Here is a 20611-nt window from a genome sequence, read left to right as displayed (position 1 = left end):
ACTCACTGGCTTGGGGATAGTAATTTGTAATCCCTACACTATCCAACACTCACCCTACTGTTGCACTCACTGGAGTGGGAATAGTCATTTTTATCCCTACACTATCCAACACTTACGCTACTGTTGCCCTAAACGTATTATGCGTTGTAACAGTAGTTTTAAAAAATGTGTTGTAATGACTTGCGTTGTAAAATCATGCAATATAATGGTAATTGCGATGTAAAAACCATGTTGTAAAAGCATGCTTTGTAATTGTTTGCGTTGTAATATCATATATTCAGCTGCCAAGGTTTCAGATTGACATGTGTATCATTTTCATAGTTTCAGTGTAATTACGAGTGACATTTCAACGACTGTGAGAGACACTTTCCCTCAAGCAAAATTAAGCAATGTAAATGTAAATTGATACTTGTGTAGCGCACTACTCACCCGCAAGGGTCTCAAGGCGCTTGTAAGAATACCGCTGTGGAACCCATCCTGGCTTTTCCTGTGAGGTGTCCACTCCTGGGCACCCCCAAGGTGGAGGCCAGGCATCCTTAGCGTTGTGGGGGCTGTTGTGGAGATTAAGCAAGCTATTGCCCAGAGTTGCAGAGTGGGACTCCATGATTGGAATAGGCACCGAGGTGAGAATTATCAGGTCCGTGGAATTTTGAGCCCAAGACCCGCCGAGGCGGGGAAATGAACCCTGGTCCCGGGCTAGACCTCTGCATCAGGGTCTGCCGCTCTAACCATTGAGCCACACTTCTCCAATGAAGAAGAGGGAAACATATAAATATCATAAATAACACCTATTAGAGCTTCTGGGTCTGGGCGTGGGCTTAGGTTTTTTTCAAGTATCCTACATGCTTTATGTCTGCTGAACTCTGTTCAAATACTAGTCTTAACATTACTCTGTTTGATTAATATGTACGTTTTCAGTTTGGCTTTAAGCTAGTCTCCATGCCATTCAGGCCAAGCCAATTGGTATTGTAACCTCTTCACAGCGGCGGACATTCCGCCGTGGTGCTGAAAATAATGATGTGTGAGCGGTTCGGACTACCCCCGGCCGTCCTCCGCACACGCCCACTGTGACGTCGTCCGATGCATCGAAGAGGTTAAATATATGCCATGCTTAATTTGAAAACAAATAAAAAACATAAAGTAACACAGAGGTTTCCTGAGCTCCAGGAATCGACTTCGGTATCAGTCGCATGTTTCCTCGTGCCCAGGTCCACGAGTGATATGTCCCTTGTCAGTTTCTCTGATCAGCTCACTCTAATCTCAGCTTCCGTCAACAGACCACAAAATTCAAGCTTCTCACGGCAACTTCCTGTCACCAGGACAGCTCTTCCGGCCAGCAGGCTCCACCCAGCTCAGGCAGCTGCTCTCAGGAGAAAAGTACAAATGCTCCTGTCGCCCCAAGTCTGAACACACGCGTGGAAGCACAATTTCAAGAAGCCCCTGGACAACTCTTCCCACTGTCCTTATGCCTCTCGTTAAGAGTTCTTGTGAACAGAGAGGTCTTTTTCTGCTCCTTGCAGTCTCTGCAACATCTTTTAAGAGGAACGAGTTTACTATTGGTGATGTTGCCCAAACGAGACCTAATAAAGTACTCCAACATGAATACATCGGTGACAGTGGGACACACCTCCTGTTATGGGAACATACATTGTGATAGCAAATCTGCCGCAAAGCTCCACGCACCAAGGGTCCTAGTTATGAGCTGGTTTGCGTCACTCTTGTATCACACAACATGGTGCAAGAATGATGAAAAGCTTAAGTCAGATTTATAAAGCCACACAAGGCCACTTTGCGTGGCCCTGAGTGGCTCCATAAATCTGGCATAAGCAACGCAGAGCAAATCCCTGCGTTGCCTTACTGTGCCCTGGGAAGGCATTGCATGGGTGTTCCCACTTGTTTCTGATGCAGTCACGGATTTACCAGAGATGGTAAGCCTGGGAATGCGCCAAAAATATTATGCCTTTCCAAGAGAGGTGTAACAAGGAGAAATAACTTCATTCTGCTCTTTACGTCCTCTTCTGTGTGATGCATTCTGCAGCACACTTAGAAAGAGCAATATACCTCCCAGGAGAGCTTTTGTGAGGAAGATGTCCCTCCCTTCACAAAAACAATCCTGCATGCAACGCAGGCACCCTGGCCCTGCGTTAGCGCTAGGCTGCCAAAATGGTGGCAGAGCAGAGCAAAAGGCAGAAATGCGCCGTATTGTCTTAACTATGATGCATTCCTGCCCTTTCCCTGTCACGCAGCGCAGCAAGGTGACTTGCATGACAAGTTCGTAAATCGTCGCCCAAGTTTCTAGCACCTGGCCTCAGCTGTGCAGGGCTCTTCATTGGCCTGGGCCGACCACAGAAAATGACACTAGCAAGGATCCAGGTCCCCAGCAACTCCTCACTGCAACCCCGAGAGACCCCTTTCTAACGAGCTGGTGCAGAGCAGGTCAGTGTGCACAGGTGAAGATACACATGTGTCCATCATTGGCATGCACAGAAGGTGTGCACAGGAAGTATTTTTGTTTTATCTCATTTCTGCTATACTTGCAGAATATCTGAAATCTGACGTCACTACTGCCTTTGAGTCCACGCACACTGTGAAATTGATTAACATGATCTGGGCAAATGTAACACCTTTACGGTGCTAATTACAGTCATTCAATTTAACACAGGTTCATGTCAGTCAGAGGTGATTCTCTCATCGAACAATATTTGCAGCTAGTGCCCAGCCATGGGTAACAGCATGCCCCGACACCCGTCTTTTAACCCCTTCCGTGCAGGGCACGTTCAGCGGACGTCGCGTTCACTACCTCGGTAGTGCTGCGCACGTCCGCTGAATGTTCCGGCCCCGCCCGCGCAATAGAACGTTCCGCACCAGCGTGGAACGTTCAGCGCAGCAGAGGGGTTAATTTACCCTTATTTTTGATGGCGTAGCGGTTCCTAATTCAAGCGTCTACTTGGGTCCCGACTCCAGAACTCCACCAGCTGCGACTCGATGGATTTGGCTTGGAGAAGAGTATATCACAAAAGGCATTCCATAAAAAGGTTCTTTTAGAGGCTAGCCCACATGTAACTAATGCAAAGGCTGCTGATTGGTGGAAGTGGTTTATTGATTTCTGAGGGTATAATGTACCTATACAGGGGCCCAATATCTCACACACTGAGTGTGTGAGGGATGTCCTCTTTAGAAGAGGGCTGTGCATGGACGTCCATTCACCAAAATGCCAGGTATAGTGGAAGTGACATCACGCAGCTTTTGACCATAATGGCATGACAGGAAAAGGAAAAGACATAATTTGACCTTTGACCTAAGTATCCCCAGGAAGTGATGTCACATGACCTTAACCTTGAAGACATCACAACAATTGACATAATTACCATAACTACATGCTTGCTATAACACAATACAGACACATGTCTGTTTTAGAAACCACCTACATTAGTGCACTGACATGAAATTTGAAAGTGGTGGGATATAATACTTGCCCTGAATTGTGGCAAGCCAGCCCTCTTCTAAGAGGCCTTGAGGGGTTCTTCAACTGAGAAAATTTTACATCAAATGGGATCAAATAATGTATTTAAATACACACTTTTCACATAAATGTGCAAAATAGCATAGGCTCTGAAAGAAAACTCATTCCTACTCATGTCCTTTCATGGCGTGCCGAGCCAATGAAACCTGAGGCTCCCCATGAGTTGACCCTATTGTTTTCAGAATGTGCTAATCATGCCCCCATATGTCAAAAACGACCTCCATTGTGCCATGGCCAACATTTTATCAACCCCTCACATGACATGTCTGCACCAAGCCCGCACCAGCCGCGGCCGGCAGTGGGAGTACCTGCAGGGCGCTGACATGGGGGAGGGGGGGGGGCAGGGTGGCGCGTAGTAATGTATGGATTACGGAGTTTTACAGGTAAGTAAACATTTAAATAATTAAAACGAATTTGGGGATGCAGTGCACTCAACGAAATTCGTTTTATTTATTTATTTGAATGTTTACTTAACTGGGAATCTCCGTAATCCATACATTACTACCCCCGACCCTGCCCCTCCCCCTCCCCACGTCACCGCCCTGCAGGTACTCCCATTACCAGCCGCGGCTGGCCCGCACACAAGATACATTTAAAAACATTTTATTTTTACTTGCATCAACCGCAACCAGAGAATTTGATGCAGCTCCTGATCCTCCATTTTTTAATTCGAACTACTAGTGAGTAATAAACTATCAGCGTAATAAAAGATAGGTAGAAAATAAGGGTAGAGCCCATAAAAGCAAACCTTCTCCGTCTTTTTGGTACTGACTCTTCTGTCTTTGAGACCAGGAGTCATAAAGACAGTGCCAGGGGTTGCACGGGACATCCACGGGAGGATGAGGAAGGAGAGTGGCCATGGCGAGGAAGAGGCAGCTGCAGCAGGTAGGTGCCTTTTTTAAAATTATAATTAATTAGGGAGGGGGGAGGGAGAGGAGCAGAGTTCAACTGAGTTGTTTTCCAACTCCGTGGAACTCCGCATAGAGGCACTACGCCAGCCCCGTCCGGGCTGACTCAAAGGCTTAGTAAATCTAGGCCAGTTTTTAGCCCGACCTTTTCCATTATTATCGTGTTGTTGTGTCATTCACATATTTCTTCCGCCCACTACAGCCTACAGTAGGGGTACTAGGCCAGCGCACTTCAGCCAGTGCCCTGTGGCAGTGTCAGTCAATTTGTCGATCAGTCCACCTCATGCCCCCTGGGTGCTCAACATGTCAGTGAGGACTTCTACCCTGTTGGGTTCTTTGTCAATACTCAGAAGAGATGTGCCGCCGCAAGGTAAAGTAGTCCGCTTTTACTCCGCATCCTCCCTGACCACATATTGCCGGCCTGTAAAGTTGTGCGTGCAGCACGGACAGCCAGGCTGCAGACATTGTCCCCTACATGGGGAGATCAGATGTCATTAATTTATTTATTTTTCTTCGAACACAGAATCCACAATTAACCCCTTCTCTGCGGCGGCTATTCCGTCGCAGCGCTAAGGGGCGGGGGGGTGCGCGCGGCGCTCCGATGCTTATGACGGAACCGCTCCGTCATGCCCCTCGGGCGGGCTGTGCTTGTGACGGAGCGGTTCCGTCATGGCCCCGCCCGCTCAATAGAACGCGCCGCGCAGGTGCGAAATCAGCGCCGCGCAGGCGTGGCAATCGGGCCATGACGGAACAGCTCCGTCACCAGCACAGCCCACCCGAGGGGCGTGACGGAGCGGTTCCGTCATAAGCGTGGGAGGGGTTAATTAAAACAAATGTATCACTCTGAAAGGTATGGCATTCATGATGGCAACCCACAAGTCCTTCTTTACTTTCTACAGCGAGGCCCCGCCCCTTCCACGGAGCGTGCAGCAAACACTGTCAGTGCTGTAGCCTCAGTCGGATGGAAGCAGGGCTCGAGTCGGGGGTCATGGGGTCATTTGCATATTCTCAGTCCCCCCTACTTCTTTTTATACGACTTGTGCCCTGGATGGAAGGATTAATACAAGATCTCGCCTGCTCCCTCTTTCCAACTGAACCAACAGATGCTAAAAACAAGCTGTAAATCTAACCCTGGCGTGCGTGGTGCTGCGTCTGCGCCCCCCGTCTTTATTGGCTGCGACTGACTACAGCTGATGATGGAGTGTTTGTTTCTTCGGCAACGCACGCGCCCCTCTCTTTTAACATCAAACATTTACAGAAATAAACTTCATGAGTTTGTGCTCCGGACAGAACTTGTACACGAGTTTTTGAAACGTTAATAATTGTGGAGAAAGCCTTCGTATCCCACGCGCTATAAATAACATGTTCACTTTCCATGCGGCCATTAAACATTATATTATGAACATTCCTATTTTTGAAATGCCACCTCAATATTATGGGGCAGATTTATGTCGGACTTGCGCCATGTTTACGCCGCCGTTGCGTCACGCAACAGAGGCGTAAACGTGGCGCATCCCTGCAACCCATTTACAACGTGATGCATCTAGGCAGATGCGTCACGTTGTAAAGCCCTGCGTCACCTGTGGGCGTTCCGGCGCAGGGTGGGCAATCCGGGGCAGGTGCGCCTCGCAAAAGTGCCTGCGTGAAATCTACAAGATTTCACGCAGGCACTTTGAGGCCAATGCTGCGTCGAAACCCTGCGCCTGCTTGACGCAGCATTGGACAGATAGGATCCCCTAGAGCATTGCCGGAGCTGCGCCGCGCTTGCGACGCAACTTCGGCAATGCGCCGCCTTTACGGCACAGATGCGTCACGCATCTGTCCGTTTTTGCCCCGTAGTGCGCCGCATTGTCAATGCGGCGCACCATGGGTGGCGGAGCTGCGGCGCACAATAACTGGCACATCCCTGGGGATGCGCCAGTTATTGTAAATCTGCCCCTCTATGTTTTGTGTCACGTTAATGTAAGGGTCTATCCTTATATTTTGAAAGTGAATATTTAATTTACCCTTCACAGTTTGTGTAATATTTGCTAGGCGCACTGTTTGAAATGTCGACATCCGGAACCCCGTTGAGAGTGGAGTTAAAACGTCCATAATCTTGTTGGAGGATATATGACAAGAATTGCCACAAGAGACACACAACGCGTCAGCCAAGCTGTGGCTGTCTCCAAGATCTTACCCTTGACCCTCGGGGGCTCCTGTATGTAATATATGGGCCACACACTACTAAAGTGTTCTTACAGTATTAATACTGTGCACCCCGAAACTCCATGAATGCAGTCGTCTTATGTAGACATTTTCAGAGCACACACGCGATGATCGCCGCTCCCAACGACATTTGAGAACATTATATTTTCTTAAATAATTTATTTATCAACTATCCTTGTGCTAATTTGTTCAAAATGTAAGATGTGACGTGTGATAATAATATTAAAACACACACTAATGTTTTACATAGCACATCATATCAGATGCACTGCTTGTAAGCGCCCTCGATGAAAGGTGTTAGCTTTGCACATATTAAAGGTACTTTGGGGCATATTATCAACAACTAGCGATATTTACCGCTAAATAAGCTTAGCGACAATTTTTCTATTGCCGTGCATCGCCAGATTTTATCGCAGAGATAACACGCTATTAGCAACGTTTATCTCCAATGCGATAAACTATCCGGCGATAGCGGCTTAATGCGCGAATATTGCTGGAAATCCAGTGATATTTAGGCATTAACGCCAATAGGGTCTTAACCTGAATATCCAACTCCCATTGGATATACAGGTTAAGAAGTGGTCTGAGCAAACTTTAGTTTTCAGCGATATTCGCGCTTAGGGCGAATTTTTTCATCGCTACGCCTGCGTTGATAATAGGTGATAGCGATGTTAGCGACTGCTTTCAGTTGCTAACAGGTTGGATACTCCCACTTTGCATGTCATTAGCGAGAAATATCGCTGACATGCAAAGCGGGCCCAAACCGTTCGCTATCAGCGACAGCTTGCTAATCCAGGCGATGGTCGGTGAAGTGACACAAAACCTTCTCTTGGGTTGGTGAAGTGACACAAAACCTTCTTCAGTGGTCTCATTCTGGAAGAACTATCGGCGTGGGCGTCCGAAAAAGCCATTATCCCTCCCAATCAAACAGGTTTCCGTAAAGGCCAAGGGACAACAAACAACATCATGGCCCTGTCCTTACTGATGGGCGAAGCAAAAACCACCAAGCTACCGCTATTTCTCTCATTTATTGATTACACTGCGGCCTTCGACCATGTGGACCGGAATAAACTTTGGGAAAAACTATTTAATTGGGGCATTCCGAAACATCTCCTAGACGCCCTAATACTTCTCCACTCTAACACCTGGGTTAAAATTAAACTTGGAACTGGCCAGCAACTCTCGAAGCAGATAAGGACAACTAAAGGACTAAAGCAGGGGTGCTTATTAGCGCCAATTCTCTTCAATCTGTTTATTTCTGACTTACCGGAAGAACTTGACAAATGCCGAAATCATGCGCCCAAGCTAGGAAAAGTCACCCTCCCTAGTCTGTTATATGCGGACGATTTAGTGCTGATAAGCCGGTCGCCAATAGGCCTTCAGCATCTTTTGAATTGTACCCATGCCTTCTCTGTAAAGAATGCCCTAGAAATAAACCTCAACAAATCTAAGGTCATGACAGTTAACTACAGGAAGAAAAGGATCCCTTGTTGGTACCTGAACGGAGTAAAACTTGAACGGGTAGCCACATACAAGTACCTTGGCGTCATGTTGGATTCTAAGAATACGTCTAGGCCTCAGCTCCAGTCTATTCGAGGGAAGGCAACAATGACCCACCTCGCATTGAAATCTCTAAAGACTAAACTCCCTGACCTCACCCTTAAACCCTTTCTTGAAATCCTCCGAGCGAAACTTCAACCAACGCTCACCTATGGGAGTGAATCGTTGCATGGGAAGGACGCTGCATTGCTAGACGCAGTCATAGCCAATTGTTACAGGGCCATCTTCAATCTTCCCAAATACGCGTCTCCGGCCCAAATTAGTTTAGAATTTGGGGTGGTCAAACAAACACTAGAAAGACGGAGTGCATATGTAATTAACTGGCGCAAGATTCGCGATACAGATCCTGACTCCTTAAATGCCAGCGTTTGTGAAGAGCTACTTAGATGTCGCACTTCACTGCCGAGGGACTACCTATTTGGATCTCTTGACGTGTTAGGCTTATCCGATATTTGGGAATCCGCCATAGATCACCAGTCCTTCAAAAAGTTGGCAAAAAAATCTGCCAGAATAATTTCTGCAATAGAAGATAAGAAAGATCTAGCCAACAGGGCGCATGGATGGATAACGGTGGGAGACTACGGCAAAATACAGCCACAGGCATATCTTAATATCGGGATGAAAATAAAAATCAAAGAAAAGTTCCTGAAACTGCGCCTTGGAGCTATCCCGATATTGCCGCACCTGCCGCCATTGCAGAGAACTCATGCCTCGGCTCTATGTCGCCTGTGTAAATCTGGCAAGGAGGACATCATCCACGTGATATGCATCTTCCCGAGACTAATGGACTCGAGGCACAAGCTGTTGCTACCTTTTTTTAGATCATATGCCGTTCAGACTTGCAGGCAGGCAGTTAAACTGTGTTTTTCCTCCAGTGACATTAAACTGAACTGTCAGGTTGTGAAGTTCTTTGATTTAATGAAGGAAATACTCAAGCACACCTGAAAGACTCTTCGGAACTTAATAGCAACCTTGAACTGACAATAGCAACTGCTGTATTTTAAATTATTTGTACTGCCATGGCGTTTTATATTTTTGTAAAGATTTTAATTAATCATATACAAATAAAATATTACTTACTTACTTACTTCTCCTGGGTCGGTGAAGTGACATAAAACCTTCTCCTGTGTCGGTGAACTGACACAAAACCTTCTCCCTTGTTGGTGAAGTGACAAAAAGGGCCTTTGTGGTGTCCTCTCACACACTTTAGTTGGGCTGTTTCTATTGTAACAGAACCAACTCTGATTTCATGATGGTAGTTTGTGTCTGGAGTAGAGCAGTGGGCAGAAAAACGATGGACTGGAATTGAACTCGGAGTAATTCCTAATGGTTGAGATTAATTCTAGCAATCCACGCACCATCTGGTGTTTTGCTTTACTCGTGACAGTGTGTCCTGAAACAGATACTGCATCAATATATATCACGAGTTGCATATAACTTAACATATAAAATCAGGAAAGTCAAGTGACCACCCCACCAAGAATGAACACTACCCAATTCAATGTATTTATTTATTTTGTTTTGGAACTCCTACGGAGGTCCACAAAAACACACTGACAGATTAAAATAAAATAAAAAAATAAATTTAAAAAAAAAGACATTGCATACAGTACAAAATTCCTTCATTATACATTACTATAACATGATATCAAACGTAATGTGAAATGTGCAAATAGTGCTATAATATGTAAAACAATCACATAACCGGCCAATAAAATTTCTTATATGCATACTAAGTAATGTGCAAACGATGCAATGAATACATGGAACAATTAAATGAACACTACCCGAACGGGGGTGCCCCACCCCTGCAGCTGGCCTGGTGTGACCCCAGCACCCCTCTAGTCACTTCTCTGTACCACAACGTGCCTGGCATCCAATGCCTTCCAGTTCAACTCACCCACGTGCCCCGGGGCAGCTCACAGTGCCTGGAAGGCCTTGCAGCATCTCTGGTCACTTCCAAGCACTCACTGAGAGATCCCCTCCTAACCACGCACCCCGGATGAAAATATCCTGCTCCCCTGCTTCCTACCTGCTGTGATCCGCACCCCCTTAGTCCTTCGCCCACCCTCACCCCCCTCCCCAATCTAAGCTCCATGCTTCAGTAAATCGGTATATATTTTTTTATTCAGACCTCACCTGAGATCAACAAATACAGATATAAAATTATTATTATTGAGTTTAAAATGATTAAGATGGTAAAACTTCTACTTTTAAAACATACTATTAAATGACAAAGTAACAGTGTTCTATCGCCTACCCATACTACATTCAATAGAATAAGATAAAATCTTATAATTGTGCATTTTAACTTTAGAACAGCTTCAGAAAGCTTTTTAAAAACGTCTACATGTTATGGCATACAAATTCATTTGCTGGAGAGTTACACAACATAATTACATCTTGGGCCAAAAGTGCATTATACTTTAATTGAATTGGGATTATATAACGCTGTCGTGCAGCCACTATACTCGCATTAGGAGAGATTAGTAAAACGTGAAGCAAATCTTGTCGGTCACCTTTGTATAATTCACATATACCTTTGGGGTTATTTGTACCAACCCAGCTAGCCAAACATGTTTCTAAAGGGAGTATACCCAAACGTGAGAGTAGTATACAGCGCCTTACCCCGTGCTCTAGTTGAAAACGTACTTCACTACTGGCTGCAATAAAGGACTTGACTCACACTTTGCTCCTGAGGTGGTTGTACTGTTGTGATGTTTATGTCTATTGTGTCTTTTGTGGGCAAGTTGTACTTTGAGGCTTTGTGTGTACCAAGCAGACCGCGCTGCTGCCCTTTCAATGGGCCAGTCTGCGCTTTATACAACTTCAGAAATAAAGTATGTACAGCATAAGACATACACACACAACGGAACGCGAATTAAAATGACGTAATATACAGCCCGAGGGTCCAGCTCGGCTCTTAGAGCCCGCGCGGCAGCCGAGACCTGCAGAGGTTTGGTATGTGAAGCGAACAAACGTAAAAAAACATAAAATATGACAAAGTCTCTTCAAAATGTATTTTAAAATGTATTTCTAATGACAATAATACGTCACAATATAAAACTCCTCTGAGAAGTATCTGATAAAAAGTGCTCGTTTTTAAGCATGAATTTAGTACCATTCCTGCCCCCCCTCTCCCCCAGACAGACAGACACTGGTGACAGGCCCACTGTCACCAGGACAGTTGTCACCTGCACTCTGCATGTGGCCAGGTCATTATCCAGCGCATCCCTGTCAATTAAACCAGGCTCGGTGGGTTTGGTACGGCTGGCGTCTGGACTCGTGTTTGAAAGGGCTTTCAGGCGGGATTATGAAGAAACAGGCGTTCCGGTGAAATAAAATACTTGCCTAAAATAACACCATTTTAGTAAGCGGAAAATCCACGATTATCCAGGTTTTCAGGTTTCATTTTGTAAAAAACTAGCCACTAAATGGGTAACCCTGTCTCTCTCCTCTTTATGTTAAGGCTTTGTTTTTATTCCTTTGTGCGTTTTCTACTGTTTTTACATAGCGCGAAATCGACCCGTAGGTATTGGAGCGCTTTACATACGCACAAGTTAGATTACGCAGGGGCACATTCATCTTTTAAAGGCACTGGCAGGTGAAGTGATTTGCCCAGAAACACAGGGTGTTAAGCCCACAACGTCTCGAACCTGGTTCCCAGTGCCGAACATTGCAGCTCTGGACTCAACGCCACATCCTGGGTAGAGCAGAGGGTGGCAGGCAGCAGCCACATGAAAGCTGGGCTCGCTATGAGAGAATAAGTGATTTGCATAGAATCACAGGATGTTGCGCACAGAGACTCGAACCGGATCCCCAGCTCGCAATCAACAGCTCTGGCCACTCCGCCACATCCTCTTCATGGAGCTCCTTCTTTCGTCCCGGAGGATGATTGATAAAAACTGGTCTTTATTGATCACATAGGGGAAACTGATGCATTGCCAATGCTTGTGTCACGTGCTGTCACGGCCGTCTGAGCTCTGTCTTCCATCCGCAGTGGATACATTAAACAGACAGTAAATGCGTCGCGCGCGCTTTATGAAATGACCAGGTATTTTACTATCCTCACGCAGGCTGATTCAGGTCATCGTTTCCAATTTTTGAAACTTTGTCAAAAATATTTCTCTCAAGAACAGCTGGACTGTTTGAGGGCACTCTAGAGTGGGCGGGATACGTTTTCTTTTATCCAAAAATGGTGATGTGTTTACGAGTTTATCTAATATCCAGAAGGTGGGAGTTGTAGGAGCTTGCACCTTGCGTGGATGCTCCGCAGGGGGGATGCGAGCTGGAAGGCCCCCTTAGTGCTGGAGGATTGGAATCTTGCTGAAGAAGATATGAAAGTCAATAATAAAATTGTGTTGATATAACTGTGAATAATGAATTTGAAATGCCTTGTCATGTTTATGAAATGTCAAATATTAAACATGGCCGTTTTACACCCCACGCAAATCTCTGTCGATGATTTAATGTGGGTATCAGGTTATCAGGAGGGAGCGGGGAGCATGCTGGGGGATCCGGGTCCTATGGAATCAGCGGCTTCAGGAGGAACGTACACCTATCTGGGTGGGGCTGAGGGAAGAGCGCAGGGAAAATCCAACTATTCAGATGGGTGAAAATGCACACTTCTGAAACACAGCGAGATTAATCCGCCCAGCTGGTATCACTACATAGCGCGAGCAGCAGTGGTATGATCATAACCAACCACAGAAGACTTATAACTAGGGAGATATGGGCATCTGCTCAGGATCAGGCAATGCGTCAGAGTAGAGATGGGATTCCAAACACCGACCCTTAACAGTTTCAACAAGCATCTATCGGCAAAGAGCATCCATACCGTATGCTTTGTTATAGAACATCCATACCTTATGCTTTGTCTTATGACATCCATACCGTACGCTTTGTTAAAGAACACCCATACCTTATGCTTTGTTATATGACATCCATACCGTACGCTTTGTTATAGAACAGCTTTGTTATAGAACAGCTTTGTTATAGAACAGCCATACCGTATGCTTTGTTATAGAACACCCATACCTTATGCTTTGTTATATGACACCCATACCGTATGCTTTGTTATAGAACACCCATGCCGTACGCTTTGTTATAGAACATCCATGCAGTACGCTTTGTTATAGAACACCCATACCTTATGCTTTGTTATATGACATCCATACCGTATGCTTTGTTATAGAACATCCATGCAGTACGCTTTGTTATAGAACACCCATACCTTATGCTTTGTTATATGACATCCATACCGTATGCTTTGTTATAGAACATCCATGCAGTACGCTTTGTTATAGAACACCCATACCTTATGCTTTGTTATAGCTACTGTTTTATTTGAACAGGGACCTGTTTCTTTGTGGTTTTCTCACGCATGGACCGGGCCACTTTACAGTTGCACACTAAAAACGCATGGGCTCAATGTTTGTACTACTTGGAAAGGGTCATTTTAATATGGTCGTGTCTTTAAGTCTGCCCTCTACAGATACCGACCTGTTAACAACGGTCATCTGCGTCTGAGCAGGGTTGACTCAGCCTTTCATCCATGGGTTGTCAACGCACAAAAATGGAAGGAGCAGCTCTTTTCTTCGTTCCTTCGGCCCGGACTCCGACCCAGCTCCTTTTTCATCACATACGCGAAACCGATGCATTACCAATGCCTGTTACTGTTGTGAACTAAACGTGCGTGTTTTGTGCTGAGAGGCGGGCGCTTTGCTTCGTGGCGCTCCTGCGTCGGTGAGTGTGGGCTCCCACAGCTGAGGCTGTGTGCGGGATTAGAAACGGGCTTCACAAGGACACCCTTCAGGTCTCTGCTTCAACCCGCCCGCCTTGTCGAGCCTCTGCGGACGGCCATTCCCCTGAAACGTGCCTGGCTCGAATCCACCCCTGTCGGCCTTGTAAAGGTTCCAGCCAGCTCCTCCGAAGCCCTTCCGAGGGGACCCTGCAACTTGACTGACTTTATCCCAACCCACTTGTCCTTCAATACGATCCCGACGTGACTGGCTGACAGGACACACGTGTCCATCCACAGGTAAAGCCTGACATGTGGCTACCTGTCCCCCAGCCTTTCCCGGGATCTAGCCTGACATGTCATGGCTCACCCTGACCCATCCCGGCCAACCTGCCGAGGTGCTGGCCACTGTCCCAGCCCCGCTGTCCTTTAAAGAGCTTGCCACATGGCTTCCTCTGGCCCATCACTGGCCATCCTGCCGAGGCACTGGCCACTGTCCCAGCCCCGCTGTCCTTTAGAGAGCTTGCCGCATCACTTGCTCTTCCCCAGCCCAATGGTCCTTTAAGGAGGCAGGCTGCCATGATACCAGCCCGGCTCCCTGCTGGTCGTCCAGATGTATTAGCCTGCAACCTGTCAGAGGCATCCGCCTTCCATGGAACTCAGTCTGTGCCCCAGCCCTGCCAGCCTTTCCGAACCACTCTCCACCCACTAGTGCCCAGTGAGCTTTCACCGGAAAATCGAAAAGTTTATAATCTGTGCAATCATAAGGGAACCTAATCCCACCCTGTTGACCGTCATTTGCATAATGCGTTCATCCCAGGATGCACCTGTGCGGACCTCGCGTTCGGCTGCATTATTGATGAAAGAGTAGGAACGCGCGTGAGACTTTGACAACAGAGCGAATCCAGAGGGCAAATAGATAATTTAAGTGCAGCCCAAGAACAATATATGTCGTGCGTCCCAGAACCCATCATGTGTTAGAAGAGAGGACTTGGCAGATAGAGAGAGCAGCAGCTGAGCTGCCACCGCTCTAGGGCAATGAAACTTGTGTTACTTTGAGGGGTTCTTTGCCTAAGGGTGTCAGAGGCAGCCTAACGCCAAATGTAACGGAGAATTCAGAAGTCAGAGTAAGTTAAGCAAACTATTCTGACAGATAGCGAAATAAAGTATTTTCTCACATTACACACAGTAAAAGTGTCACACCTGTACAAGGTCACACAATACACCTGCTCCGGTCCTGCCAGAGTATGTCCCGTGGGTTGCAAATTAAGCCCCTGCCCTGCTAACCCCGCCCCTCTCCCCCCAGCACAGGGGAGCGATGTGGTCATTTACCTGGCGCAGGTAGCCCCGGTCCTGGCGGAGGTAGCCCCGGTCCGGGCTGAGCAGACCTGGTCCAGTGGTCCTGGCAGTCACAGCGCCTCTCCCTCCCCGGACTGGGCTCCGCGCCGCGGTGACTGCGCTTCAGCCTTCAGAGGCCCTGGGTGCGAGCCAGGGAGAAACTCGAATGAAGAAGAGGAGGAGGGAAAGGGGAAGCAATAAAAAAAAACACAACCGCGCCGGGTTCTCTCTTCCGGCGGCGAGGCCGAGGCAGTCTGATGGTGGTAGTCTCAGAGAGACAGACCGACAACGATAGACAATCACACCACACGGCCACCGACAGCCGCATGAACACACCCACATATTGGCAAACGGACAGACAGACATATCAGTGGATAGAAAACACTCACCCACGCACATTCACAAATTCATAAAAACCGACACACATACACTACACCAAGATTTTGACAATTTGACAGACACGCACACTATGATGACAGACAAGACATGGACAATACCAACAAGACAGATTAGACATCAACAGCGTACAGACAAGCACACCACACAGACACAAGGCAGACACCACATATTGACAAACACGCACACCACTCTGACAGACAAACTTATTAGGTGACAGAAACTACCCACCCACATACAGACGCAAACAAATCAACAAACTAATACACAGACACTACAACACATTCACAGACACGCACACCACACTGACAGTCAGACATATCAGTTTACAGAAATCACTCACCCACGTATATTCACGAATAAATCAAAAACCGACACCAACATATTGACAGCCACGCAGACCACGCTGACATACAAAACACAATCAATACCAATACGACCGACTAGATAACAGCGTACAGACAAGTACATCACACAGCCATTGACAGACACACCGATACCCAAGGAAGACACCACATATGGACAAACACGCACAAAACACTGACTGACAAACCTATTAGGTAACAGAAACCACCCACCCACATACAAACACAAACAAATCACCAAACCAATACATAGACACTACATCAACACATTCACAGACACGCACACCACACTGACAGTCAGACATATCAGTTGACAGAAATCACACACCCATTTACATTCACGGATAAATCAAAACCCAACACACAGGCACGACCCAACATATTGACAGCCACGCACGCCACGCTGACATGCAAAACACAATCAATACCAATACGACCGACTAGATAACAGCGTACAGACAAGTACATCATACAGCCCTCGACAGACACACCGATACCCAAGGAAGACACCACATATGGACAAACACGCACAAAACACTGACTGACAAACCTATTAGGTAACAGAAACCACCCACCCACATACAAACACAAACAAATCACCAAACCAATACACAGACACTACATCAACACATTCACAGACACCCACACCACACTGACAGTCAGACATATCAGTTGACAGAAATGACACACCCATGTACATTCACGAATAAATCAAAAAACCGACACACAGGCACGACACCAACATATTGACAGCCACGCACACCACACTGACATGCAAAACAGAAACAATACCAATACGACCGACTAGACATCAACAGCGTACAGACAAGCACACCACACAGCCCTCGACAGACATGCCAACACCCAAGGAAGACACCACATATTGACAAACACGCACACCACACTGACTGACAAACTTATTGGCAAACTGACAGACAGACATATCAGTGGACAGAAACCACGCACATTCACAAATACACACAAACCGACACACATACACTACACCAACATATTGACAATTTGACAGACACGTACACTACGATGACTGACAAGACACAAATAATACCAACATGACAGATTAGACATCAACAGCGTACATACAAGCACACCACACCACACAGACACACCGATACCCAAGGAAGACACCACATATTGATAAACACGCACACCACTCTGACAGACAAACGTATTAGGTGACAGAAACTAACCACCCACATACAAACACAAACAAATCACCAAACCAATACACAGACACTACATCAACACATTCAGACACGCACACCACACTGACAGTCAGACATATCAGTTGACAGAAATCACACACTCATTTACATTCACGAATAAATCAAAACCCGACACACAGGCACGACCCAACATATTGACAGCCACGCATGCCACGCTGACATGCAAAACACAAACAATACCAATACGACCGCCTAGACATCAACAGCGTACAGACAAGCAAACCATACAGCCCTCGACAGACACCCGACACCCAAGGAAGACACCACATATTGACAAACACGCACACCACACTGACTGACAAACTTATTAAGGGACAGAAACCATCCACCCACATACAGACACAAACAAATCAACAAACCAATAGACAGACACTACATCAACACATTCACAGACACCCACACCACACTGACTGACAAACTTATCAGTTGACAGAAATCACACACCCATGTACATTCACGAATAAATAAAAAACCGACACACAGGCACAACACCAACATATTGACAGCCACGCACACCACACTGACATGCAAAACACAAACAATACGAATACGAGATTCACTGAGTGGGCTCGCTTCCATTTTACCTGAGTGTACTCATGGACGTCATTTAGGGGTCACCAGGGCTTGCAGATGCTACCCCTGGCTTGCCCTTTGTGACCCCGGACCTCAGAGGTGGCAAAGTCAATGCCAGGAAAACAGGGGCAGCTGGTCCTTATGGATGTTGATTTAGGCACCACTTTCCTTGTATTCAGTGAGTTTTTTTATCACACTAATAGGGAATATTAATATTCACTCATAGTGAATAATATATTATTCACTATTAGTGTAGTATAAAAATGGAGTACACTTAGCTGGAATATGAACCTAACTGGCAGCTGAGGTAAGTAAAAATGCTTTAAAATTGATGCTTTGTGTATGCTTGCAGGTGAGAGTGTGCATATGTGAAAGAGAGTGTGTGTATAATTAATGTGTGTGTATGAGTAAGCATGAGTGTTTGAGTGAAAGTAAAGGTCACACGGGGTGTGATGTCACTTCCGCTACCCCAGACATTTTGGTGAATTGCTACTGCATTTAATTTGACTGATTTTTTTATTTTTTTATTGACTCTGATTTCTTGACTTTTCCCCTCTTGTTACTAGTGTGAAGCCAGCTCTCTGGGGCCTGATGGGGAAAGGGGACTTCTTGTCACCCTCACTGCCTGCTGTCCTTGCAGTCCTAAAGTTCTGGTAGCTTCTCTTCTGACTTCAATGGGTGGAGGGGGCAAGCTTCGAAGGTGTGCCACTTAGCACATGACCAGCCCATGTCACAGATGGAAGGGTGGGACCCGGTGGGGGCATCTGGGGGGGAAGAGGGGGAAGAGAGGGGCTCTCTCTTTCAGCACTCCTGGGGCAGATTCTACCACCCTTCTGTCCCTCCGGGGAGCCAGCCATCCAGTGATGCCTCCAGGGGCCTCTGCCAGCGCCTCGTGACTGTCCGTTGGGTGCTTTCTGGCGCCGGAAACACGCACCTGTGCGCTTCCGCATCACTGTTTCCAGAACCAGCCCCTGCAGCACTTCCTGATTGGAATAATCCACTTTCCGTCGCTCTGGAGCCACTTCAGGGATAGTTTGTGCAGGGCCTGGCTGCCGTGGGAGGGGCGGCTCTCCCTGGCACGGATACCCTCGTCGCTCCCGGGCTGGGTACAGAGCCAAACTTTAGGCACAGCTTACTTTAAGACGCTAGAAGACGTGTCTCTGTTTGCACATGTGGGACGGAAGCACTATGTGCCCTTCAGTGCACATCTGTTGTTATAGCGCTTCGAGGCCTTTGCCACAGCGCTTCACACCCGCACGTGCCTCCGGAAAGCAAGTGATCTTATCCACTGAATAGTACTGAGGACATGCGTGTCCTGGAGGGAACATGTATGCCTCGTATCAGAATCTGCGGCGCTGTCACGAGTCACTTCCGGCTTAGGGTATGAGGCCAGATCGTGTAAATTCCGTCGTGACGAGCAGATTTGGACTGTGTCTGGGGAATGTTGCACCATGTCGGTAATGTGAGAGTGGCATTTTCACTGACACGTTGAAACACAACATTTGAGCAGACTGGCCACTCTCAAAACCTCATTTACTACTAATGAATCGGTGTAAATGTTGGGTGAAGACACTGGTGCAACACTGGTGGCACTGGTGAAAATGACCCTAATGTCCCCCTCCAGCACATCTTCAGCTCGAGCAAAAAGAGGAGCTTCATTGTTGTCAAAACAACTTCCTTTGATTTTTCACCAATAATTGCAGCCATGGAAACGCGGACAGAGTTTGGACGATGCACAGAAAGAATTGATGCGCAGAAGAAACGACATGAGGCCCCGACAAAGGAGTCCGGAAGTGGCCAGAGATAGGCTGGTGGGAGAGCATCATTCAGAGAAGGCCGGAAGCGATATGGTTTCCTCTTCTCCTCCCTTCCTATAAACATGCAGCCTGATTCATGAACCAAAATTGCGATCGCAATAGCTGCGAAAAAGCTATTGCGAGCGCAATTGTCAAAATCGGTATTCTTGAAGAAAAAAGCGAATTCGCAAACACAGAATAGCGCAATCGCAAACTTATTCGCAGAATCCCGGCAGGAGCCCATTAGCGAATCGGAAATTGCGAGAAACCACGGATTCTGCGAATAAAATTGCGAACTCGCAATCGCTATTCAAGAAAATTCGCAAATTGCGAAAAACCCGTAAATCGCTTTTTGTGAGGCGCAAATTAAGGACAACCCAAAGCAGGTGGTAACCATCAAAGCCTAGGAATTTCTTTTTTTAAAAACCGTTTACCAATCAGTAACAGGTGCTGGCCTGACCAAACACACTTAAGGAGATGCAGCAGCAGCATTAGGAGTCTCACAATGCCAGGACTCTACCTGGTGGTCAGGCGGCGAAGGCTACAGCGAGCAGCACGGAGGAGACGTAGGATCCAGGAGAGGATATTCCGCCAGCGGGTCACCCTGCTGGGCCAAACCAGAGAGCAAATATACGCAAAGTACCGCCTGAATGGGGCAATGATCATCAAGCTAATTCAGGACCTTGACCCCCTGATGCAGCACCCAACAAGGCGGAGCAATGCCGTGCCCACACATGTCCAGGTATTGTGCAGCCTGCACCTTCTGGCCTCCGGGAGCTTCCAGTGGATAGTTGCCGCTGCTGGGGGGATATCCCAGCCCACCATGTCCCGCTGCCTGAGGAGTTTCCTAGATGCAATGCTGACCCAGCTACACCACCACATCAAATTTCCCACCAGCCAACAGGAGTTGGATGAGACCAAGCATCAATTCTACAATGTTGCGCATTTCCCACATGTGAT

General features: G+C 46.9%; 1 protein-coding gene across 1 annotated transcript in view; it reads right to left on the bottom strand.

Moving 5' to 3' along the window:
* LOC144770802 (C3a anaphylatoxin chemotactic receptor-like) overlaps nucleotides 1–15426 on the bottom strand; it is an 82434-nt gene extending 67008 nt beyond the window's left edge. The window contains exon 1 of the mRNA XM_078655561.1: nucleotides 15272–15426. The gene's annotated coding sequence lies outside the window, so the exon portion shown is untranslated. The remainder of the gene's footprint in view (nucleotides 1–15271) is intronic.
* Between the last annotated feature and the right edge of the window lie 5185 nt (nucleotides 15427–20611).

This window comes from Lissotriton helveticus, chromosome 7, assembly GCF_964261635.1.
Source record: "Lissotriton helveticus chromosome 7, aLisHel1.1, whole genome shotgun sequence".
In the NCBI taxonomy this organism is placed as follows: Eukaryota; Metazoa; Chordata; class Amphibia; order Caudata; family Salamandridae; genus Lissotriton; species Lissotriton helveticus.
The sequence above is the reverse complement of the archived record's forward strand: the minus strand, read 5'-3'. Positions and strand labels throughout refer to the sequence as shown.